This window comes from Bos mutus, chromosome 11 (genome assembly GCF_027580195.1).
Source record: "Bos mutus isolate GX-2022 chromosome 11, NWIPB_WYAK_1.1, whole genome shotgun sequence".
Classification (NCBI taxonomy): Eukaryota; Metazoa; Chordata; class Mammalia; order Artiodactyla; family Bovidae; genus Bos; species Bos mutus.
The window spans coordinates 52314625-52341100 of NC_091627.1; the positions used below are offsets into that span (position 1 = coordinate 52314625).

Sequence of the window (26476 nt, forward strand, 5' to 3'; positions counted from 1 at the left end):
GGATAATTGCATTTATAGAAATCGTTAAGCTGAGAAGAAAATTTTAAAAACCACTATAGTATATAATTTTACTAATCACCAGCTAAGACTACCCTATATTCCCATTTTATAGGTGATGCTATTAGATTTTAGGAGGTTTATGTAATATATCCAAATCCACACAGATCTTAATTACTATGGTTCAAATGGGAGTCATATCTGACCCACTGTTAAACCTGTGATCTTCCCAATTATCCTGGTGTCTTTAGGTCCTCACTGTATTGAAGTAACTAACTGAATATGGGTATTTCCCTGGTGGCTCAGACAGTAAAGAATCTGTCTGCAATGCAGGAGATTGCCTGCTGTTCAGGAGATGCAACTTCAGTTCCTGGGTTGAAAAGATCCCCTGGAGAATGAAATGGTGATCCGCTCCATTATTCTTGCCTGAAGTATCTCATGGACAGAAGAGCCTGGTGGGCTATAGTCCATGGAGTCACAAAGAGTCGGACATGACTAAAGCAACTTAACACACAGACACACAATTACATTGAATATAAGGTGTGCTGACACAGAACCAAGGACAAATTAAGTATGTTAAGAAACATAGATGATATAAGCATTACTTTCAAGGAATTCCTTGAAGAGCTGTGTTTAAATTGACTATTGAAGTAGAGGGGCATGAAACATGCATTGCTGAATGAGGTGTAATAGGCTCTGTTATACAACAAGCATCATGTAGTGCATAGGGGAATGAGGGCAGAATGGTCAGTGGGCACTTGGAACCCTCTCCCAAAACTTCAGTACTATGGATATGTCAAGCTATTTCCCACATCAAGAACATTTATCTATAAATGAATGAGAGAATGGGAATCTGTGATCCTTCTACCAGAGAGATCTCACCTGCTCCATGTGGTGTCAACGTCTGTTCACTTAAGCCTACTGTTTTATGGAAAAGAAGCTCCGTGGTGGCTCAGTGGTAAAAATTCACTTGCCAAGCAGGAGATGCGGGTTTAATCCCTGGGTCTAGAAGATCCCCTGAAGAAAGAAGTGGTAACCTAGGTATTCTTGCCTGGGAAATCCCATGGACAGAGGAGCCTGGTGGGCTACAATCCATGGAGTCACAAAAGAGTTGGACATGATTTAGCGAGTAAACAATAACAACAAAAATTATGGAAAAGATAGAAGGGAGGAGTGATAGTGATGATAAAAGGAGCTCTGTCTTACTAAATGGGGCATTGCCATATTTTGCCTTAAGCAATAAATGTGGGAAGATTTTCCATCAGTGAAAAAGAGCTGCTAAATAAATAAATACCCATAAAAATAAAACTAAGATTCCTTACTGTGAAAGCCATGTATAAAATTAAACTGTAGGCAACAGATAAAAGCCAACAATACCACTGTGTATTATCACAAACCACTTAATTGCAAGAAAATAAAATCAGGAAAATAAATTTGAGGGAGTGCAATTAAGACTAACTTTGAACAAATGAAATTTTATTTCCTTGTTCTAATTAAAGTCAAACAAATAAAAAATAAACAGCTGTTGAGATTGCTTGGCTTTAATTAAAAAAATGTTTCGAGCTCTTTTTACTCATGTCCACCTGACATATTTACCTTACAAGAAACCTGACCAAGTGTGAAGAGTTGGCTCCATTCTGGAGAGGTTCAGAAAAGTATACTAATAATTAGAGCAGCAATCAAAATTAGTAAACTTGGAAGCTATGCCAAGACTTGAATGAGATAAAATGCAAATAAGAAATAAAACTAGGAAGCTTTATTGTGAAACATAAATGTTTTAATGCCCATTAAGACTCTTAATGAATAAGGAAGCCTCCAAAGAAGTTGTTCTGATTACTGTTTTGAGATCTTAAAATATTACTTCTGTTTCTCAGATATGTGTTTTCTGTTTCAATTTTTATTTCATATGATACATGTCAGTGTTATACAACTTAAATCAAAGTAGTGAGAATCCTGATATAATCCTGTAGGAATGTTTTGGGAGTAAGGGGTTGGTCTCTTTGGATTACACCAGGCAGGAAAGATGTGTAATTTAAGATTAGATGCACCTACAGATGAACGACCTTGGAAGAAATGAAGTAAAGTAGATTAAGATCAGCACCTGAAGATGTGGTGGTAACATGTCTTTAGTTTTTTTTTTTTTTCTTTTCTTTAATGAATAGTTAACTTATTTATTTAATAAATAAATAAATAATAGTTATTTTTCTAATAAGCACACGAGTAAAGCTACACAAGTGGGCATCTGAGAATATAAATGGTCACTGTCAATTAGGTATGATGGTGGAACTCTAGACCTTAACAGGAAATTGATAAAAGCAAGTAAAGTTGTATAAGTATGTGTCAGAGAACTTTGTTCACTAGACCAAGGAGCTTGATCTCAGAGCACAGCCATGAAAGGTTACATTATTTGTTTTATAATTGATTTGGTGAACAATCTGGAGCTCTCTGCTCTTGGAATCTGCCTAAGGCAGTGGTTCACAAACTGGTACATGTTGAAATCACTTGGGGACTTAAAGAAATATGAATGCATGCCTTCGACTACAAGACATTCGGATATAATTAGTATGAGATAAGACAAGGACCAAAATCACTATGGAAAGTGACTACAGCTATGAAATTTAAAGACATTTGCTCCTCAGAAGGAAAGCTATGACAAACCTAGACAGTATATTAAAGAGCAGAAATATCACCTTGCTGATAAATGTGTGTATAATTAAAGCTATGGTTTTTTTGGTAGTCATGTATAAATGTAAAAGTGGGACCATAAAGAAGGCTGAGCACTAAAGAATTGATACTCTTAAGCTGTGATGCTGGAGAAAAACTCTTGAGAGTCCCTTGGACTGTAAGGAGATCAAACAAGTCAATACTAAAGGAAATCAATCCTGAATATTAATTGGAAGGACTGATGCTGAAGCTGAAGCTCCAATATTTTGGCCACCTGATGAAAAGAGCTGACCCATTGGAAAGGACCCTGAAGCTGGGAAACATTGAAGGCAAAAGGGGGAAAGGGGGCAGGGGGTGAAATGGTTAGATAGCATCACCAACTCAATGCACATGAATTAGAGAAAATTCAGGGAGATAGTGGAAGACAGAGAAACCTGGTATGCTGCAGTCCATAGGTTTGCAAAGAGTCAGACACAACTTAGTAACAGAACAACAACAAGGCACAGACACTGGGGCTGTTAAAAGATTCCCAGAAGATTCCAATAGGAAGTAAAATTTGGGAAGGGATTTGGGGCTGTAAAATTAGCAAGCTCTAGAATTAACTGTGAGTCAGAAATAGTGAGGACTAACTTTCCTATTAAGTACTATGTATGCTATAAAGCTTCAATAATTAATACTGTTTGGCATTATTCATGAATAGATATACACATATCAATAGAGAAAAAGTCTAAACACAAATCCAGATATACATAGAAATTTAACAACCAATAAATGAGGTCTCACAAATCAGTTCTGAAGTGAAATACTAATTATAAAATTGTGTTAGAACTATCAGCTTTTAGGAAGGGTTCAGGGACTATAAGTCACTATTAGCCATTATGTTCAGGGACTATGAGTACCTCTATTTCCAGGAGAGTGCAATATGTGGCCAGCTACTTCTGCTCTAATGGCATATAGCATGAGGACAAGGAGGGAAAATTCTTGTTTCAAAAGCCCATGGGCAAGGTATGGCCATGGTGGGCCATATAGAGAAAGAAATTGCTAAGTGTCTGTAAAGGAGTTTTTTTTGGGGTATTAACAGGACTGCAAGGAGGTCCAACCAGTCCATTCTGAAGATCAGCCCTTGGATTTCTTTGGAAGGAATGATGCTAAAGCTGAAACTCCAGTACTTTGGCCACCTCATGTAAAGAGTTGACTCATTGGAAAAGACTCTGATGCTGGGAGGGATTGGGAGCAGGAGGAGAAGGGGACGACAGAGGATGAGATGGCTGGATGGCATCACTGACTTGATGGACGTGAGTCTGAGTGAACTCCAGGAGTTGGTAATGGACAGGGAGGCCTGGCGTGCTGCAATTCATGGGGTCGCAAAGAGTCGGACACGACTGAGCGACTGAACTGAACAGGAGTTCCTCTTGAAGTTCAATTTGTACAGATTTTAGAACCATTTGTTAGAAGGGCCCTAATGTAAGCTGGGACAATTTATAAATAATATCATCAATAGGCTTATAAAATCCATCTGTAAATTTTACTTAGAAGCCACATTTTTAAAAAAGATATTGAACTTACTTGAATGTTGCAGATGCTGAAAGAGGTAATGTTGCAGCAGGAGTCAATTCTGACTCCATGCTGGATCTGTTTCTTTTACTTTAACCTTTGCTTCTGGTTGCTTTTGTTCACTTAAAGGATACTGTTTATACATAATAGCCTGCCTTGGATGATCCTGCTCCTATGCTTGAATATTATACTAAAGTGCCTTTGTTCAGGACCGTGTCCACCTGTGGATGGGAGGAAGAAAGAAATTAACACATCTCCTCTCTAAGGCTTGCCCTCCTACAAGATATTTGCAGAATGAGAAGCCTTTTTACTTTATTTCCTCACCTCCCCTAGCTCTGTGTTCTATAAAAGAACCTGGCATCCAGACCTCAATAATATGGTTATTTTGAGACATTGGTGTGCCATCTTCTTGGTCAGTGAACTTTTGGAATAAAGTCATATTTCTTGCCTCTACACCTCGTCTCTCAGATTTAGTGGCCTGTAGTGCAGTGACTAGAGCAAGCTTGGTTTCAGTAACAGCATTAGCTGTTCTTTATCATAAGTATCAGGAAATGAGTGGCCCTTGGTTTAGCAAGTAATTTTCCAGAACTCAACTAATGTGCCAGAGCCTTGCACTATGTGTGGGGAAGTAGTTTATTTGCTTTTTTGGTGTGTAAGCTCTTTTATGAGTATTTGTATACTCTAAGTGAGCATGGCAAATGGATTTTTTCAGAGGAGGATAAAAGCAGTGTGATGCCATACCTGTGTTCTCAGAGAAAGTTGGATGTGGTTAAGATCTTGCCTGGAAAGATGGTGTGTGATAACAAGGCTGTTGCGGTACCTCATGGGAAGTCAGGAAAAGGTGTTTAATCTCACACTGAAAGTGAAAGCAAACTGTGACTGAGGGACTACTGAAATCTGCATGAACAGAATATTTTAGCCAAATCTATGATAGCATAATATTTATCAGTTGCTTTTTGGATGAAGTTCAGTTCAGTTGAGTTCAGTTCAGTCGCTCAGTTATGTCCAACTCTTTGCAACCCCATGAATTGCAGGATGCCAGGCCTTCCTGTCCATCACCAACTCCCAGAGTTCACTCAAACTCACGTCCATCGAGTTGGTGATGCCATCCAGCCATCTCATCCTCTGTCGTCCCCTTGTCCTCCTGCCCCCAATCCCTCCCAGCATCAGAGTCTTTTCCAATGAGTCAACTCTTTGCATGAGGTGGCCAGAGTACTGGAGCTTCAGCTTTAACATCATTCCTCCAAAGAAATCCCAGGGCTGATCTCCTTCAGAATGGATTGGTTGGATCTCCTTGCAGTCCAAGGGACTCTCAAGAGTCTTCTCCAACACCACAGTTTAAAAGCATCAATTCTTCGGCGCTCAGCTTTCTTCACAGTCCAACTCTCGAATCCATACATGAGCACTGGAAAAACCATAGCCTTGACTAGATGGACCTTTGTTGGCAAAGTACTGTCTCTGCTTTTGAATGTGCTATCTAGGTTGGTCATAACTTTCCTTCCAAGGAGTAAGCTTCTTTTAATTTCATGGCTGGAATCACCATCTGCAGTGATTTTGGAGCCCCCCAAAATAAATTCTGACACTGTTTCCACTGTTTCCCCATCTATGTCCCAGCAGTGGCCAGGAGGAGCTATCCACCCCCACCCCCCACTGCCCCAAGGTCAGGGGCAGCAGCCGAGAGGAGCAACCCCACGTCCAAGGAGTGGTGGCTGCTCGGGTGCAGGAGGGCCGAGAGGAGCCACTCCACGCTCAAGGTCAGGAGGGGCGGTGGTGAGGAGATACCCCTCATCCAAGGTAAGGAGCAGCAGCTGCGCTTTGCAGAGCAGCCCTGAAGAGATACCCCACGTCCAAGGTAAGAGAAACCCAAGTAAGACGGTAAGTGTTGCCAGAAGGCATCAGAGGGCAGGCACACTGAAACCATAATCACATAAAACTAGTCAATCTAATCAGACGGACCACAGCCTTGTCTAACTCAGTGAAACCAAGCCATGCCCTGTGGGGCCACCCAAGATGGGCAGGTCATGGTAGAGAGGTCTGACAGAATGTGGTCCACTGGAGAAGGGAATGACAAACCACTTCAGTATTCTTGCCTTGAGAACCCCATGAACAGTATGAAAAGGCAAAATGATAGGATACTGAAAGAAGAACTCCCCAGGTTGGTAGGTGCCCAATATGCTACTGGAGATCAGTGGAGAAATAACTCCAGAAAGAATGAAGGGATGGAGCCAAAGCAAAAACAATACCCAGTTGTGGATGAAGTTAGTAATTTTAATAATATAGGTGATACCACAGCATTGAAATTGCAGTAATCGACCATTCATTCTTTCAAGTTTAAGAACAGGCCAAATTGAGTATTCAATGGAAGAGCAGTGAGGATAATCATTCCTTCACTCAATAGTTCTTGTATAATGAGTTTCAGTCTTGGAAAGTCTGTTTTAGTTTACTTTGGACCATATTAACTATTTATTTGAGGAAGTGGGGCTGGTCAATTGGCTCCAGTTTTATCAAGCCAATGTATAAGTTCCAAAGATTTAATTTAACTTTAAGTCAAAATTTGTTTTATTTTATTACTCATTAGGTCAGAGCATCCATGTTTATATTGGGATATTTTAGTGAATTTTGAGTCCAAAAAATGCATAACCTGAAAGTTGAGAATTGTGTTTTATTTGGCAGACAAAACTGAGGACTTAAGTCTGGAAAACCACCTCTCAGATAACTCTGATGGACTGCTCTGAAGAGGGAAGAGGGGAAAGCAGGATACAAAGAGGTTTTTGCAACAAAAATTGGGTAGTTTGAATATCAAAAGATTACTATTAATTAAAGAAAACCAGACATCTTAAGTAATTTAGCACTTTTTCTATGTCTATACATGAAAAGATGCAAGAATCTGGGCTCTTTGAAATCATTTCTTTGATATCCACCTTAACTGTCTAGGGCCAGCATCCTATTCTTCCCCCTCTGTTGGGGGAGACTGTAGTGGCTGCTGACTTTATGCCACAGAATCCTTAGTTTGCTGATATTACAGTTGACATTTTTCATTCACATGTTCTATGATCATGGGAAATTGAGACAGTATGCTTGTTCTGATGGTTAAGGTAAAACATAGCTGTCTTCTATTTAGTGTTTGATAACTCCTTTAAGATACTTTGTTAAATTTAGTGGGATATCCAGGTTTAACTCTAATTTGAGCTCTAGCATTAAGGACATGAACACTTACCAACTGATGCATTTTAGGACATGTTGAAGTTAATTCAGAGTGTATGATATGGAGGAATAAAAGGCAACTGGCACCCTTTTGTCTTTTTGTTGTATAAATTATTCAGGTGAATTTAGTATTTCCAATTGTGTACATTATGAATATTTGTTTCGGGTTTTTCCCCCATGGAAGAACAGTGCCTCCTCAAACAAATAAACAAACAAATCCCCTTGTCATTTCCTGCATCATTATACTCTTCAGCTTTTTGGTTACTTCTTGTTCATGTCTGTCTTCACATCCTTTCTCTGGGCCTCCAATTCCATTTCATTTTCATTAGTAAGCTCCTTGTGTTGTACAGCAAGGAGTTCAATGAAGCTGTCTTCTTTCAGATCTAGCTTGAAATAAAGATACTGTACTACTGTACTCTATACAGTACCGTGAAGGTACACAAAACCACAACTACTTGCAGAGGAATCATACACATGACAATATACACCAAACATGTGAACTAACTTATGTGACTGGAGAGGTGAACTCACATTCACACCTTTGAAAGTTCACATCTTAAAGGTTTATATGTAGGAGACTTATTGTACATAGAAAAGCACTAAATTCCTTAACTTGAAATACCTGGGTATTTTTTATTAACAGTAATCTTTTGAAGTTCAGACTACCTGGTTTTTGTTGCAAAAATGCCTATGTATCCTGACTCCTCTCTTACCTCTTTGGAGCAGCGTCTCAGAGCTATCTAAGATACTGTGCCCAGGATTTATGTCCTAGGTTTTGTCCATCAAGTAAAGCATAATTCTCAGATTCTAGGTTGTGCATTTTTTCAACTGACACTTCCTTTGTGTGTGTGTGTGTGTGGTTACTAGATATACTTTAGGGGAACCTCTCTACTCTGAGCAGATTTATAAGTTTATTCCCTCAGAAAGTCCCAAATCAGTATCATCAGATTTAGGGGTTCCTTCTGTCATAATGGGTGAATTAATTCCTGGCTGGGCCAGAGGCATACCATAGGTATTTTACCCAAGAACTCTGAGGATCAAGGTCTATTTTTGTGTCAGAGTCATAGGTATTGATAGCAGCAGCAAAGGCAATTTGTGGAGTCCTAGTGAGTCATTCCAGAGAAGGCAATGGCAATCCGCTTCAGTACTCTTGCCTGGAAAATCCCATGGATGGAGGAGTCTGGTAGGCTGCAGTCCCTGGGGTCACTGCGAGTCGGACACGACTGAACGACTTCACTTTCACTTTTCATTCATGCATTGGAGAAGGAAATGGCAACCCATTTCAGTGTTCTTGCCTGGAGAATCCAAGGGACGGGGGAGCCTGGTGGGCTGCCGTCTATGGGGTCACACAGAGCTGGACACGACTGAAACGACGCAGCAGCAGCAGCAGCAGCAGCAGTGAGTTGTTTGCTTTAGGAAATGTAGACTTCAACATAATGCATAGTAACATTTCCTCCATGCAAGTGGGTCCACATAGCACATAGAGTATGAGTCTCCCTGAATCCTTTATAGAACAGGGGACAATCCTAAATTGAGAAACACAATCAAAGGCCATAAGGTAAAAGCCATTCTCCTGAGCCTAGCACCTGTCACAGCCTATGCTGGAATTAAATCACAGAATAAGTTCAGCTGAGATGTACAACTCAGGGCCACTTTAAGGCAGGCTTCATTCTCCTAGTATTATATGACAGAGGTTCCATAGAACTCAGCAAATGCAGCACAATGTAGCCAAGCTCAAAGCACAAACTTCACAGCAGGCAACAACAGAGCTCAGAGTAAGCAGCAGCTCAAAATAATTGCTTACCTACAGACAGCAGAGCCAGTTAGCAAACCAAAGCAAGAGAAGAGATCTCTGCTTCTGGTGGTTGTGGTCTAGACATCCTGCTGACATAACCATTATTTTGAATGTTTCATGAGAAAAAAATAGATCTCCACCCAGAATTTGGTTTGTGTACCAAAACTCATGATACCGCACCACAGTGGGCTTGGGGGTGACAGAGGATGAGATGGTTGGATGGCAACATCAACTCGATGAACAAGAGTTTGAACAAACTCTGGGAGATAGTGAAGGACAGGAAAGCCTGGTATGCTGCAGTCTATGGGGTCACAAAGAGTCAGAGATAACTGAGCAACTGAACAGCAATTTATGCAAGGAAATCTTGAGGAAGTAAGAAGGCAAAAGCAGGTAAAGGCTGCCTTGAGTAAGGCAGAAAGGATAGACTGGGCTTTTAGAGTGGCTATGGGCTGGCATTCTAAACGGGTTTGAATTGCCCACAGGCACTGAAGGAGGAAACAGTGCAAAACTTCTAATCAGTCTATTCATATGTAGAACAAAGAAGGAGAGGGAGAGGCTTAAAAGCAGAAGTCATTCATCAAAAATGTGTATTTATTACACTCTTTAATGCATTTTAAAATGTTGACTCTGAAAATATTACATGTCCAAAAACTAAATGAAACCCTCACCTTGTTATTCTCCCCAAATGAAAAGCAACAAGGAATCAGTAGAGACACTTAAAACCATCATTTTCTACTTAAAAGTCCCTTTATATCTACATTATTTTCCTAGGAATCTTTTCGCTTTTTAAAAATAGAATTTGGAGGAACAAACCAGAATTATTCATAGTAGAAACGAATCTTAGAAATTGTGTCTTCTAATATTTTTCTGAAACAGGTATTGGAACTAATTCCAGATATTAGGCCAAATGCCCCAAGTGGAGTTTTAAATTAATCTTGTCATAAATAATTATTTTGTTAATTAATTTTGGGGAGGATCTGGAATTAATCTTTGACCTCTGTATCCCAGTAAAGCCAAGACCTTCTGAAAACCCTTCCATGTTTTCCTAATGTGGGCTTTATTCTTTGTTTAATAAAGTCTTTTCTTCTGGGAAGGAAGTACTGTTGTAAATTTCAGTTCATTTAGATAAAGCTTTGATTCCTCATCTAAGACTTGACAGCAAAATAAGGATTTGACTTCTGCCTTTATCATGTCATTCACAACTGGGATTTATTCCAAAGATATCATAACAGGTCACTGTTGATGGAAGATTTTTATTACCTAGGACCTGTATGGGCTTAGACAACAGGCATAATATCACCACATTCCTTTAAGGGCAAGTTTTATCCCCCACAACTGTGGGCTTTTCTCATTGGCTTCATCTGGATTATCAACATCCCTCAGAGCCAAAGCATCCCTGAATTGCAACAACTTTTAATAAGTGATTTCCTCCAACTTTCCATTCTTTGATAAGACAGGTAATTCAAATTTGGAGAAGTGCCTGAGAAAAAGGGCTGAACACACACTAGTGAATATAATCATCTTCCCCTTTTTCTTATCTTCTCTTTCTATAATGTTATGACTAAATACCTTAATCCTTTTACATTTTCAGAAAAAGCTCCCTTTCCCCAACTAGTTTCATCAAGTATAATTTTGAGTATTTATTACACACACAAACTTAAATGCAGATATCATCCTTTGACATTATTTCTCTATCATTTACTACATGGTGTACTCATTACCATGGTGGACAGACAATAAGGGAGAGCTAAGAAGTCTAGTATAGTGGCCTGATAGGTGGTTCTGATTAGTAGCCACATATTTAGGTTTCATATGCTTTACATCAGTGGTTCTCAGATTAAATGTGCATAAGAATCAATTGGAAAGCTTGAAAAGGTAAACATTCCTCAGGTTCATTGATTTTCACCCAGTAGATGTCAATAGGCTCTAAATATTTGCATTTCTAATAAGCTCACCAGTAGCTAATTCTGATGCTATGATTTCAAGAACCACTTATTGAGTAGATCTTTGTTCTATAAGAGTATTTCTTCATTGCACACATGGCTCACTCACATCTAAATCACAGGATTGCCCCATATCTGACACACTGAATCAGAATGGGAGTGGGAACCAGCAATCTATGATAACATGTGAAGTGATTTCTATTTACACTGATGATGTATGAAAATTCTAAACCAGTGGTTCTCATACTTAGCTGTACATTATACTCACCTGGCAATATTTAATAACCTCTGATACCTTGCTTCCACCTGTAGATACTCTGATTAAATTAGTATGAGGTGCAATCAGGGCCACCAGGATTTGTAAAATTTCACTAGGTGATAACTAATGTTCAGCAAAATTTGGGAACCACTGCTCTAAACAATATTTAAATCAGGCATCTGGGAAATAAAATTAGAACTTTGTCAAAGAAACTTGCTTGTCATAATAACTGAGAAACAACAGCAATGAGAGAAGCCAGAGGTAGTAGAATATCTTCAACATACTGAGATAACACAATTGATAACCTATTACCTTAATGAAAATAATTTTCAGACAAAACTGAGAGACTTTATCACCAAGGAGCTCACCAAGGGAATATTAAAAAAAGGACTCTATTGCATAAGAAATGGTGACAAAGACATGGATAATATCTGGGTAAAATAAAGCAATATCGATTGTTTATAATAACTGATTACATTGATTGTAAAATAATAAAAATCAATGGAAAAAATAATAGCTGAGAAAGCTTGAAAAATTCCCAAGACATCTCAGAATTCAGATTTGGAATGAGCTAAATCTATTTCATGTCAAAAATTGCCTTGTTTATTCAGGAGGTAAAAAAAAAAAAGAAAGAAAGAAACAGTTCTCTTCATGAAGTCCAGAAACCTCATTCTTAAAAGAAATTCATATTTACTGCTGGCATTTAATGAAATTGGTCTTTTGTACAGAACTTTATTCCACTTTGTTTTAATTGGAATTTTAGTTGACCTTGTGCCTTTTTGACATAAATCTAAAAGTCACCAAGGACAATTACATCATTGTCACTATAGGCTCAGGATTTCAAATTAATTCTCTTAACTTACTGATAGGGACATTCAAATCTTCCAATGATTCACAGCATGCAGAAAAAAAAAATATTGGGTGATATATTTTTGAAAATGTGTATGAAAAACATCTATTTCTGCTTTATTGACTATGCCAAAGCCTTTGACTGTGTGGATCACAATAAACTGTGGAAAATTCTGAAAGAGATGGGAATATCAGACCACCTGATCTGCCTCTTGAGAAATTTGTATGCAGGTCAGGAAGCAACAGTTAGAACTGGACATGGAACAACAGACTGATTCCAAATAGGAAAAGGAGTTCATCAAGGCTGTATATTGTCACCCTGTTTATTTAACTTATATGCAGAGTACATCATAAGAAATGCTGGACTGGAAGAAACACAAGCTGGAATCAAGATTGCCGAGAGAAATATCAATAACCTCAGATATGCAGATGACACCACCGTTGTGGCAGAACGTGAAGAGGAACTCAAAAGCCTCTTGATGAAAGTGAAAGTGGAGAGTGAAAAAGTTGGCTTAAAGCTCAACATTCAGAAAATGAAGATCATGGCATCCGGTCCCACCACTTCATGGGAAATAGATGGGGAAACAGTGGAAACAGTGTCAGACTTCATTTTTCTGGGCTCCAAAATCACTGCAGATGGTGACTGCAGCCATGAAATTAAAAGATGCTTACTCCTTGGAAGGAAAGATATGACCAACCTAGATAGCATATTCAAAAGCAGAGACATTACTTTGCCAACAAAGGTTCGTCTAGTCAAGGCTATGGTTTTTCCTGTGGTTATGTGTGGATGTGAGAGTTGGACTGTGAAGAAGGCTGAGCGCCAAAGAATTGATGCCTTTGAACTGTGGTGTTGGAGAAGACTCTTGCGAGTCCCTTGGACTGCAAGGAGATCCAACCAGTCCATTCTGAGATCAGCCCTGGGATTTCTTTGGAAGGAATGATGCTAAAGCGGAAACTCCAGTACTTTGGCCACATCATGCAAAGAGTTGACTCATTGGAAAAGACTCTGATGCTGGGAGGGATTGGGGGCAGGAGGAGAAGGGGATGACAGAGGATGAGATGGCTGGATGGCATCACTGACTCGATGGATGTGAGTCTGAGTGAACTCCGGAAGTTGGTGATGGACAGGGAGGCCTGGCGTGCTGCGATTCATGGGGTCGCGAAGAGTCGGACACGACTGAGTGACCGATCTGATCTGATCTGATGTGTGTGTGTGTTAGCATCATGAGGGAATAATACTTAGATTTCAGTCTCCAAACATTATTAAATGTTTGAACAACTTACTAAAGGTTATGCAAAATCTCCAATTTGTGTAGAATTTCTTTTAAATTATTATATTTTCTATTTGGAGGAAGGAGAGTGGAAAAAATAAGCTTTGGGTTCAGTTGATTCCCTGAAAATTGGTATTTCTGTAGGCTCTACCTTCTCCCCTTTGGGTATTCGGGAGTTCTTTTTATCCCTTCCCATATTCACCATGCAGTTGCAGTGCTTCTAGAAATACTGCTTCTGTCTACCTTTCAGTAATTCCTCTTGCTTCAGAGTTTGGGAAATTATGCTGGTATAGATACAGATAGAGATGGATAAGAGTTCTCTCTCATTCTAATTGCTTGATTAAAGTAACATAGTGGAATCCTAATTATTGTAATAAGCTATATCTAGTATCTTAGAGAAAAATAAATTCCTGAACTAATAGCAGGAAAATCAAGAGACATAATGAATAGAATTAAAATAACTAAAGGTTTATAGACTTTCATTATAAATAGCTTTTGGTGATGGACTCATGAAAATCTTTCACTTTTATAATAAGATATCTTTGGAGACCTAGGGAAAGAAACTGATGCTTAAAACTGGGGGGTGGGGGGGAAGGCTTACAGAAGAATGCAGCATTGCTTTCTTGGGAAAAAAAATTACAAACTATTGTTAGGGAACTATTGGATGAAACCTCCTGCCTAGATAGGATAATGACCACTTGCCTGAGCTCCTCACAGCAGGAGGTCCAGATAGATAAGGAACACAGAGTTGCTGCTATAAATATGGCAGAGGCCAGAAGAAGAGGAGATGACCAACCTCCCAGAATTATTCTTCTGGAATACATCTTGGCTAAGAAATGAATGTGCCAGCAGGAAGGATCTTGAGTCAGACTATGGGCCAAGCAAGATGATTGGCCAGAGACAACCAGGAAACTAACTCCATTGCTATAAAATTGGACACTGGGGGAGCAGTTCTCCTGGGTTCCTTTACCCTACTGCTCTCCTCTTGGGTGCCCCTTTCCTAATCCCATTTCTTAAAATTTGCAGTTTGTCAGCATGTGTGTCTCCTTGGACAATTCATATCCAAGTGTTAGACAAGAGCCCACTCTCAGGCCCTGAAAGGAGTCCCCTTTCCTGCAGCCCTATGATGAGAATGAATTCGGAGTGAGAAAAATTTATCTTGTTCAAAACCAGGGGCCAGTCCTTAATATAGCAACAACACAAGAGAAGTCTTTAGAAGATATTTAACTTGCTGCTCTCATGTGGACTCCATGAATCACTATATCTAGCAAAACATGAGAAATCTGAGAGCTGGAAAGGTTGACCAAGTAAGAAATAGATGACTGAATTAAAACCCAATGGATATTCTTGCCTGGCAGGGGAGATACCATAATCAAAAACATGTTTTTCCCAGAGCAAGGCTAATCCATTGCATTTCAGATGTGCTGACTACTGTGATTTCCCCGAATGTGGGAAACTCAACTGCATAATTTGTGGTAGTGGGGAACTGTGTTCATACTTTCCCCTGGTGTTAAAACAATGGAGAGGGTAAACATATGATTGGAAGTGAAATAAAATGCCAAAATCTAGGTCTAGATATGTACATAAGATATATCTATCAGTAGATATGTAGAGATTTGTTGTTGTTGTTCAGTTGCTAACTTATGTCTGACTCCTCTCGACTCCATGAACTGCAGTACACCAGGCTTCCCTGTCCTTCACTATCTCCCTGAATTTGCTCAAACTGATATCCATTGAGTCAGTGATGGCATCCAAACATCTCATTTCCTGTCGCCTCCTTCTCCTCTTGCTTTATATATAGTTTACTAGCTTGAGTAAATCTTCCAGAACTCAGTAAAAAAAAAAAAAATAGATTAACATATAATGCAAAAATTAATATGTTAAGAATGACCATCAACTAAAATAGTGGAGCAGGTAACTCCAAGGAGCTATCCCTTCAGAGAATCACTGAAAGATCAAGCAAAAATTGTTAAAATCAACTTAATCAGAGATCAGGAAAACAGTCAAAGGAAAATTTAACAAAGTGAATGCTAAATTAAGAAAAGGCAACTAAAAAAAAAAAAAACAAAAAGAAAAGAAAAGGCAACTTATAAATGATAGAGAAACTATGCCATTTTTACTTGCCTGAGGCCCAGTGCCACTCTAACTCAGCTGTAGTCTTGTTCATTCCTGAGGAAGCGGGGGTGGCAGTTCAGTTCAGGTCAGCTGCTCAGTCAATGCAGATGGTGACAGCAGCCATGAAATTAGAAGACGCTTGCTCCTTGGAAGAAAAGCTATGACCAACCTAGACAGCACATTAAAAAGCAGAGACATTACTTTGCCAACAAAAGTCCATCTAGTTAAAGCTATGACTTTTCCAGTAGTCATGTATGGATGTGAGAGTTGGACTATGAAGAAAGCTGAGTGCCAAAGAATTGATGCTTTTGAACCGTGGTGTTGGAGAAGACTCTTGAGAGTCCCTTGGCCTGCAAGGAGATCAAACCAGTCAATTCTAAAGGAAATCAGTCCTGAATATTCATTGGAAGGACTGATGCTGAAGCTGAAACTCCAATACTTTGGTCACCTGATATGATAAAATGACTCATTAGAAAAGACCCTGAAACTGGGAAGGATTGAAGGGGGGAGGAGAAGGGGACAACATAGGATGAGATGATTGGATGGCACCACAAGCTCAAGTTTGAGTTTGACATGAGTTTGAGTAAGCTCTGGGAGTTGGTGATGGACAGGGAAGCCTGACGTGTTGCAGTCCATAGGGTGGAAAAGAGTTGGACATGACAAGTAGATTCCAGTTATAAAAATAATTGTGTTTGTTCTGAGTGCCTGAAGGACACCTGAAGAGGACTTCTGGAGGGGTGGGACATGTTACTGGACAAAAGGGGACTTCAGTCCATCTTCCCATCCTATGTCAATAAAGATCTAATATTTTTTCTTTGTCATTGGATAGTAGCTATAAGTTGACCAGTCATTAATTTTTTTTTTTTTTTCCCCAAGGGATTCCCAGGTGGAATGTGGAACCTTAAAGGAAGCACTTTCCACTTTAGCTTGCACAGTTTGTACCAAATGTCTGCATGCTCAAATCAAACCAACAAAACCAGAAACTCACCTTCTGGGAGTCACACTCCAAGTAAAATGAAAGTCAAAGTGATGCCCAGAAATCAAAAGCCAAATGGCATAAACGCCAAACGTGACTTCCCCAGGTCCCCTAGACCTGCGACCTGGCAGAGTCAGTGCTTGTGGCTCCAAACTTAGTTCTGATACACTTTTAAGTAATTTCTTGTTGGTTTCCTGCAAAGAAGTTACTTTATCATTTTCTCTTTTAGAACTTCCTAGATACCAAAGTAACTATTCCATTCACTCTGGTTGATCTTATGGCTTTTTTCTAACTGTGTATGCAAAAATGTCAATTTTGTAATAGCAAAAGAAACCCAATTTGGGCATTTTTATTGAGATCTTCTTTAGTATACTTTCTCCAATTAACTAGATACTTGCAGGTATGAGCTCCTTTAAGTTGAATTTTCAGGGATAAAAACTACTAGTGAAATTGTATGGTGGACCTGTGTGCTGCTTATGAGCTTAACTTCTCCAGGAGTTACGACAGAGGCATTTCAGCTCCTCTTACAGGCCTCAGATTCTCCCTCCAGCAGTCTTAGACCAGTGTGGGTGCTCAGGTCACTGAATGGCCAGATCTTATAGTGACCCCTAGGTGAGCAAGTGTTTTAATTAATGAGTGGGCTTCTCCTATGGGACAACTGCATGGTATGAGGACTAGCCCTCCACCACTTCTATAAATTTCTCAGTCACCTGAGAAAACTGAAAATGACTGGAAGGACTCTTGCCCCTTTTCTTTGGAGCAAAGCTGCCATATATTCTCCTCACTTTTATGCCAACAAATTCTATAAAGGCAGCCAAACTGAGGAAAAGTGTCAGATCAGCCTCTTACATAACCACTTAGTCAAGACCACTCAGTTCCCTACAACTGAGCAACCTCAGTGTCTTTCAGCCAAGCCCTGGGTATTCCTCGATGTTTTTCAGTTGGCACCCACTCCTGTATCTTTCCACTGGCTGGGTAATTCCCCTGGCATTTTTAAGCCACACATCCCTCCCAGTATCTTTTTACTGGATGGGAATTTCTTGGTATCTTTCAACTGAGCCCCACTCACTGCCTAGACCATAAGTGGGTATGCCCTGGATATTTCACCTATCTCACCCCACCCCAGTATCTTTCCAACTAACAGGGGACAGGTAACCTGCTCCACCACCACATAAAACTCAGAATGTCGACTAAGATGGGAGGTTTGAGAATCAGGAAAGACTTACCCAAATTCATCTGTACTCCCAGAGGAGACAGATGGGCACAAGGGGCCCATTTGCTGGTACCAAAGCTCTGGTTCCTCGTGGAGTTCAGGTGAAGGAAGGAAGTCCACTCTAGGTCACTTGGTCAGTCACCGTAACTGTCAACTAAAAAGATGCATAACTTGAGAGTTGTGAGTTAAGTTTTATTTGGGGACAAAATGAGGATTGCAGCCCAGGAGGCAGCACTTCAGATAGCTCTCAGAGACCTGAGAGACTGCTCCAAAAAGGCAGCTGGAGAAGGTCAATATATAAGATTTCAGTGAAGGGGGAGTTTAATGCAATCAAGTGTTTACTTTATAGGATGTTTTTTGCTAGTCAGGAGGGATTTAGTGATTTTCTAAATATAAGTAGATGCAAGGTTTGGTATAATGGAATCATTTTCTGAAAATGAGGGCTTCCCTGATAGCTTAATTAGTAAAGAATCTGCCTGCAATGCAGGAGACCCCGGTTTGACTCTTGGGTCAGGAAGATGTGCTGTAGAAGGGACAGGTTACCCACTCCAGTGTTCTTGGACTTTCCTTGTGGATCAACTAGTAAAGAATCCGCCTGCAATGCGGGAGACTTGGGTTTGATCCCTGGGTTGGGAAGATCTCCTGGAGAAGGGAAAGGCTACCCACTCCAGTATCCTGGCCTGGAGAATTGATATTCCATGGAAATATTGGAAATGTTTCTGCGCTCATTCAAATGGCCACGAGAGGGCGCTTTCACTTTCACTTTTCTAAAAATATCTATCTAAAGACCTGTCGGCCAGATTACCTGGAGCACAGAGTGCTTCAGTCCACCTTGAATTCCCTCAGAGAGTGTTGAAGGTCAACAGCTGCAGCAGCACAGGATTCAATCTCCCCAGAGGCAGATGACAAATGAATTTATGGTTACATAGAGAACGAATTTATGGTTGCTAGGGTGGAAGGGTAAGGGGAGGGATAGATAATTTGGTATTGACATGTACATGCATGCATGCATGCGAAGTCACTTCAGTCTTTCAGACCCTATGTCCTGTAGCCTGCCAGGCTCTTCTGTCCATGGGATTCTCCAGGCAAGAATACTGGACTGGGTTGCCATGCTTTCCTCCAAGGGATTTTCCCTACCCAAGGATTGCACCGGCCATCTCCCGCAGCTTCTGCATCTCAGTTGAATTCTTTACTGCTGAGCCACTGAAGAAGTCATTGATATGTACAAACTGCTATATTTAAATAACCAACAAGCACCTACTGTATACAAAAATGGAGAAGAGACAAGAGAATGATACAGGTGAGATGAAATTGGTCTTGTGTTGATTATTTTTGAAGCTAATTAATGGATTCATGAGAATTTATTACGCTACTCCTTCTAATTTTGTGTTTGAGATGTTCCTTAATAAAAAAGTTAAAAAAATAAAAGAGCTGGCAAGTAAAGACTGTGAAGTTTAATTCAAAAATTTCAGGTTTATTTAAGTAATCATTTATTCATGCTGCTAAGTCACTTCAGTCGTGTCCGACTCTGTGAGACCCCATAGACGGCAGCCCACCAGGCTCCCCCATCCCTGGGATTCTCCAGGCAAGAACACTGGAGTGGGTTGCCATTTCCTTCTCCAATGCATGAATGAAAAGTGAAAGTGAAGTCGCTCAGTCGTGTCCGACTCTTCGCGACCCCATGGACTGCAGCCTACCAGGCTCCTCCATCCATGGGATTTTCCAGGCAAGAGTACTGGCTGCTGCTGCTAAGTCGCTTCAGTCGTGTCCGACTCTGTGGGACCCCATAGATGGCAGTAGGGTGCAATTGCCTTGAGGGCAAACTAATTTTTCTTTCCGTTTTCTTTCTTCTTTCCCTTGCTTCCTCCCTCTCTCCTTCCCTCCCTCTTTCTCTTTCTCCTTTTCTGTCTCTCTTCCTTCCTTCCTTTCTGCCTCCCTTCTTTCCCTTCCTCCCTCTCTTCCTTTCTTTCTTAGCAAATAATACTTTCTTTTTCTCCTGCCTCTAGCCCGATCAATTTAATTTATAGTACTTATTATAGCATTGACACCATTGTAAACTTGTTTCTAATTGTCTCTGTTTCCTGGCTGTATATTTCTTAAGATGAAGGACATTGTTTGGTTCCGTTGTATTCTTGTGTCTAACACATAGTCATCAATGTTAAACATATATATTAAAAAAATTATTTTATTGAAGTATAATTGATTTACAATATTATGTTAATTTATACTGTACAGAACAGTGATTCAGTTATATATAAATACATATTTAAATACATATCTGTTGAACCAATGAATTCATTGAACACAAAAGCAAACCAACAAGTATTTTTGAGCAATTCTTATGATCTAGACACAGCTACTCAAAGTCAAAAAAGCATTCTGGAAAAATGAGCAGTTTAAACAAAGAAAGGAGATTATAATGTGGTTTTGAAAATGATGAGTCCAGCCTGTCTAGAGACAAACTTTCTTTCTGGTACATCCTGTGAAATGAGACTTTAATATGTTATGATTTGCCAATCATAAAATGTTTAATGCCAAACTAAGAAATACATTGAATCGTGTTAACATGAGGGAAAGGGAGAAAACTGACTGAATATTATGGTAGGAATATTCAGGGTTAGGATTCCCTGAAACTTTTATTTAGCACCAAACTTTAGCACCAGGATACACAAGACTGGTCAGTAATGAAGACTGCAGATACTATGGATGGAACCCTAATTTGCTGGTCAGAAGTGAGACAGAGACTGATGAGAGATCATTTCAGGCAAGATTATATTTAAATAAACCAATGACACTCTTGAGTTTACAGATTGTAGAAGTGGATGAAGTGTTATATCAGAGAACTAAACTTTGCTAAACTAGGAAAGGTCAAGGTGGAGAAAACAGGGCAGTGAATAGTAAGTAGGCAAATGTGTATCCACAAGACCAAGGTAACCTGAGATGATCTATTTACTACCACAGAAAGCCTGACACCATCAGTGCAATCACTTTAAGACAATGAAAGAAAATACAGCATAAAGAAGAAATAGGAGAAATTCAAGGAAGAGAAGGTATATGTACAAGTGTGGCTGACTCACTTTTGCTGTACAGCAGAAACTAACACAAGATTGTAAAGCACCTATACTCCATTTTTTTTTTTAAGAAGAAATAGGGGGGAAAAAAGGGGGAAAAAAAGAAATAGGGAAATAAAAACTAAGAAAAATGGCACCAATTAGACTGAAAAACAGCTTGATTAGACGGCATATGAGATGCTATTTGCTGCAGCCTTAGAGTCAGCTAGATAATATTTGATGCTGGAGTCTAGCTTAAATTCTGCTCAAAGAAAGTGCTAAATTGGATGTAATGGTCACTTCTACTTGATTGTGTTTGGAAATTAAAGGGTAGTTAGACCCTGCACAGCAATTAATTTTTTTTACAGTACCAATCCTAAATGTCTATGAAAATCTGACTTAAAAAAGAAAGTTTAGTAATACATCAGGAAAATTAAGATTGAGTAAGAAAAATAAAGACAAACCCAACCATGGAATTTTTACACATCCATTTTGAAAACTCTAGATAAAATATTTACTAGGAATGTTTAACTTCCAGGTAAGGAATAGATATAAAATATTGAAAGGGGGGATTCCTGCACTGTTCCTGACTCCAAAATACTACTCCAACTTTCACATTTATACCAGAAGACAATCACTCTAGGTTCAGATGGTTAAGGAGCTTCTAGTTAAATTACACTTCAGTAGCATTTTGAATTAAGTTTTAGTGGGAAATTTTTGAAACATGAGTTTTCTTGTCTTCTTGGACATGTGGAATCTGGTAAAAACCAGTATTTCCATGTTTCTGTGATTGCTATAGAACTAGACTATACGAGAATAGTTAGAAAATTAAAAGAAAATGTTGGAAAAATATGATTGAGCAAAGCAAATTTACACATATAAAGATGTCATGATGTGATCATTCCCTATTATCAATATACTATTCTGCTTTGATTCACTGTCTAGTACTAACTACTGGCTTGTGTTTTTCTTAAAGATATATTTTTATTTGTTCTTTGTGTATCCCACTAGATAACTTCTTTCTTTGTTGTTGAATATATGGACTTATATGTCCTTGGAGAATTCACGAAGCACAATATTTGAAGATTAATATAATGGAAATTGAATACACTTAACAATATGATGTCTCTTCAAGGCCAGAGTCTCTAGTTCACTGGTCAAATTTCTGAGAGAAACAGCATCCCTGTGGAAAATGATTTTCTACCCTCCCTCCACTTTTTATTTTCCCCTCTTACCCCACTGCCCAGTTTTGGTGACATCCTTTTTCTCCTTATATAGATCCTATTCATGCATGCATGTTATCTGTCCACCATTCAATCACCATTGTGTGTGTGTGTGATTATCTTACCTCAGGTCACAAAATTAAATCAACTATTGTTCTTGGTTCATGACACACTCTCACCATGAACATTATTTTTCTCAAATTTTTTTTTAATGTGAGCCATTTTTAAATAACACATAGAGGGTTCTCTTGTATTATAAATGTTAGGTGAGCAAGTAAATTTATTCCTTCTAGAAAATGTAATCAAAACATTCTTTCTTCCTATTTTGCACTTTAAAAGGAAAAAAAAAAAAAATTGTTGAGATTGGCAACATTTAACTTGAACTGAACTACAATGCATCATCATCAGCAATTATTTTAAACTTTCTTTTGGTCATAGAGATTTTTGTGGATGAATTCGCATTATTAGTCTCACAACACATTGCATAAGCAGCCAAACTATGACTTTGTAGTGCTCCTTGGTGTCTAAGATTTATATATTTTTAAAATGTATTACCTTTGAGACTGAAAAAGATATAATGTAGATATTTTCTCCTTTCAAACTGTGTGGTAGATTTTTAAATTTTTATTGCAAGCTGTCAGCAAATCAATGGAGAGTTAGGTACTCTGATCAGAAGTGATAACTGGAAGGAATGCAGCTGTCCCTGTGGGATTTCTTGTAAGGAATAGAAATACCTTGCTGAGAACATGTACATCCTCAAGGACATGCTAGGTTAGCTGAATCTAGGACTTACAATTTTCCCCAGCATGTAAGAAGAGTGTTTCCTTGTGTATCATTCCAAATGCTACCATCCAAAATCTCATCCAGTCTTTGTTCTGTCCTTTTCCTATTTGGAGGGAAAGAGAACTGAATGGTATGAGGTTACGTGGGAAGCTGCAGTCAGACTTTTAAGGTCACCATTAGGTAACACACAAGTGGTCTAAGTGTCAACAGAAACAATATTAACAACCTAAAATTTGAGAGTTATGTTTTATTCAGTGGACATACTAAGGACTTCAAACCTGAGAGACATCATCTCAAGTGACCAGTGACCCTGGGAAAAATGTTCCAAGGATATAAGGCAAGGAGCTAGGACATATAAAAGCCTTGCAACAAAGGGCAAGTAGTAGAAAGAAAAAGTTAATGTTAATAAAATAAAAGTATGGAATTCCATGGTGGCTCAGACAGGAAAGAATCTGCCTGAAATGTGGGAGACCTGGGTTTGATCCCTGGGTTGGAAAGATCCCCTGGAGGAGGGAAAGGTAACCTACTCCAGCATCCTTGCCTGGAGAATCCCCATGGACAGAGGAGCCTGGTAGGTTACAGCCCATGGAGTCTCAAGGAGTTAGAAATGACATGCAATTAAGCACATAGCACACACGCACACACAAACCCTAAAAACTTGGTCTCAAGTTAAGGAATTTAGCTCTTTTCTCTATATGGGAAGATGCAAGAATATGGACTCACTGAAACCATTCCTTCATGCACTCAGCTATCTAGGGCCAGTATCCTGTGTTTTCACATCCTGAATTTCCTCAGGGCTCACCATTGGGAGTGGCTGCAGTCTGATGGCTGCTAGATGGCAGATATTCTTTGTTTCTTTCCTGAGTTCCTTCAGGGCTCACCAGCTCACCTTAAGAGGTGGCTGCAATTGGAGAAGGTGATGATACCCTACTCCAGTACTCTTGCCTGGAAAATCCCATGGACGGAGGAGCCTGGTAGGCTGTAGTCCATGGGGTCGCGAAGAGTCGGACACGACTGAGTGACTTCACTTTCACTTTTCACTTTCATGCATTGGAGAAGGAAATGGCAACCCACTCCAGTGTTCTTGCCTGGAGAATCCCAGGGACAGGGAGCCTGGTGGGCTGCCGTCTCTGGGGTCGCACAGAGTCGGACACGACTGAAGTGACGCAGCAGCAGCAGCAGCAATCGCTGATGACTGTGACATCTTCTGTTTACTGATATGGCAGGTGATATTTTATTTCTCACAAGGAATGACTGACCCATGGTGAATGTGTGTCAAATTTCTGTGGGCAGAGCCAATCAATTATCCTTTTCTGCTCTCATAATGTTTGTCACATTTCTCTCATTAACATCAAATAAATCTATATAAATAATATTACAGCTATTGTATGTCTTATGTTTTCATGTGTTAACTGCCTTGATTGCTCTCAGAGTTTCCCAAAGACAGAGTTCAAGTTTGATCATCTTTTTATTTGGCTAACTGTTTAGGTCTCTTCAAACACCTATTTTATGCCTGTCACATAGCTAGATTTTGGTAGATTAAGCTTTGTAGGCCTGGCTTTGATGTAGTCAAAGTTGCCATTTCTTCTTCTTCTTATTTTTAATCATTGATTCCTTTCTCTTACAGATGGACTTTCACGGTCAATATTTTCTTGATGACAGCTCTTCCCAAACCAAAGCTTGCAAAAATAATAATAATTCTTCCCAGGAGGAATGAAAGACTTCCTTTGTCTATATAGAATTATTTAAGCCTTAATAGAGATGACCATTTCAAAGACTGGAGACTATACATCTCCACTGACTAAAACCATGCAAAGCTCTACTCTAGGGAGCTTGACTGGAGACACTGAAAGAGGAACGAGAACAAAAGGAAAAATCTACCTCTAAAGTTTGTAGAACACAGTTTACAAGGCATTTGTTGAGTCCCATGTGATATAGCTCTTTGAGGCAAAGAGATGAGCACATTTCCCTTCCAGAGAAGAAAATTCAAGGTTTCACAGTTGGCAAGAGGCCAGCCCTTGCTTAGAAAACAGATCTTCTCATTTGAATTCCAAGACAACTTCTAGGACACAACTTTGTCCTGGTGTTGATGTCAATTGCATCAAACTATTCCCTCCCCCAAAAGAATTTGCTTGTTAAGCATAAGTTCTGCACGCTGGGAGAAGCAGAGAGAGAACGGTGTGCTGATTTATGCAGCCTGGTTGTTATCTATGTGGAAGAGAGTTTGGATTTAAGCACTGTCAAAATACTGAGCAAATAAAACATGTCCTGAGATCCAGGAAAAGATTCTGACTAGGAGAATTCAAGTTATTCTGTGGTTCGTAACAATTTCTTGCATACTGAAATACTACCAAATTGTATTGTAGTTAATGTAAAGGCTGTATTTTTAAAACAGCTGAATGTAGAATGAAGTGGAGAAAGTCAAGTCAGAGTTAGCCCAGAAAATTTCAACAGTTTGCTTATTTGCTTCGCCAGGAGGTATGCTTGAAGCCCTTTTATGCTTGTGTTTTTTCAAATATCATTGCCAAAGAACAGCTGAAAGTGGCTGGGGAAAGTAAATCCACTGGTTCAAAAAGTGAGATGCTATAGCTAAAAGAGAATAAGTTGATGAGTAAGGTCACTTAGTATAGTTGATCAAAAGGGTTTTCGTGCATATTTAAGTGTCACATGCACATAGTGGAAAAAGTAGATCACACACATGGTATCCAACTGTGACTAAATGGTTTTAAGTGGACTTCCAAGGATGAATTTCCTTTCAAACTACATTGACCTGGCTTATTCTAGATGTTCTACAGTTTAAATAATTTTGATGCTCCCAAGGTTTCATTATATCTAGTAATAGAATGTGTGTTACTTGAGATTGGAAAAGTCTTCATCCAAATTGGGAAGAATGGTAAATGGAGACTTTATACTAGTAAAAGCAGCAAACTGTGAGATAATAAAGATACTATTAAATAAGTCTCCCCAGAGTCTATGGGACATCTCTCAGGAAAGCCTTGCAATTTCTTTGGTACAGCTCTGTTCTTATACTTTTAACATGAAGATGAGAGATGACATATTTTAATAAAGTTGTTTTAACTTTTATTATCGCTTACCTATTTTTCATCCTGCAGAAACTTTTTCAACCAGTTTTTATGGAAGTTCAATGTGTACAACAGACAAAAGTGGAGCTTCTTTGATTAAAGCTAGGGATAGGCAAGAGCCAATCCCCAACCTACTTGGTCTCTTATTAATTTATGATAGTGCTGCATAAGTCTTCACAAATATCAGTATATTTTCAAGGAGCTCATTTGCAGCCATGCTTGTAGTTAGCAAGATTTTAGAAAAAATACCTTAATCACTAAATTGTTAAAAAATTGTTATATATCACATTACTGAATATTTTATAGTCATCATAATAGGCTGATATAAATGTGACATGGAAGGAAATTTATAATATATCATTAAACCAAAACAACCAAATCAAGTCCAAAACTTTGAAAAATGATATCAATATACTGATCACAGTAAAAATTTTCACATATGCACATATATAAGATTCAAAGAAAGAGGAATAAGGATCATAATATATGTGGATTTG

At 39.1% G+C, this 26476-nt stretch overlaps 1 non-coding gene across 1 annotated transcript; it reads left to right on the plus strand.

Moving 5' to 3' along the window:
* The first annotated feature begins 14879 nt into the window (after positions 1-14879).
* On the plus strand, positions 14880-15043 carry LOC138990067 (U1 spliceosomal RNA). Its single transcript, XR_011466239.1, has one exon. It is a non-coding gene; the product is annotated as a U1 spliceosomal RNA (small nuclear RNA).
* Positions 15044-26476: the final 11433 nt, after the last annotated feature.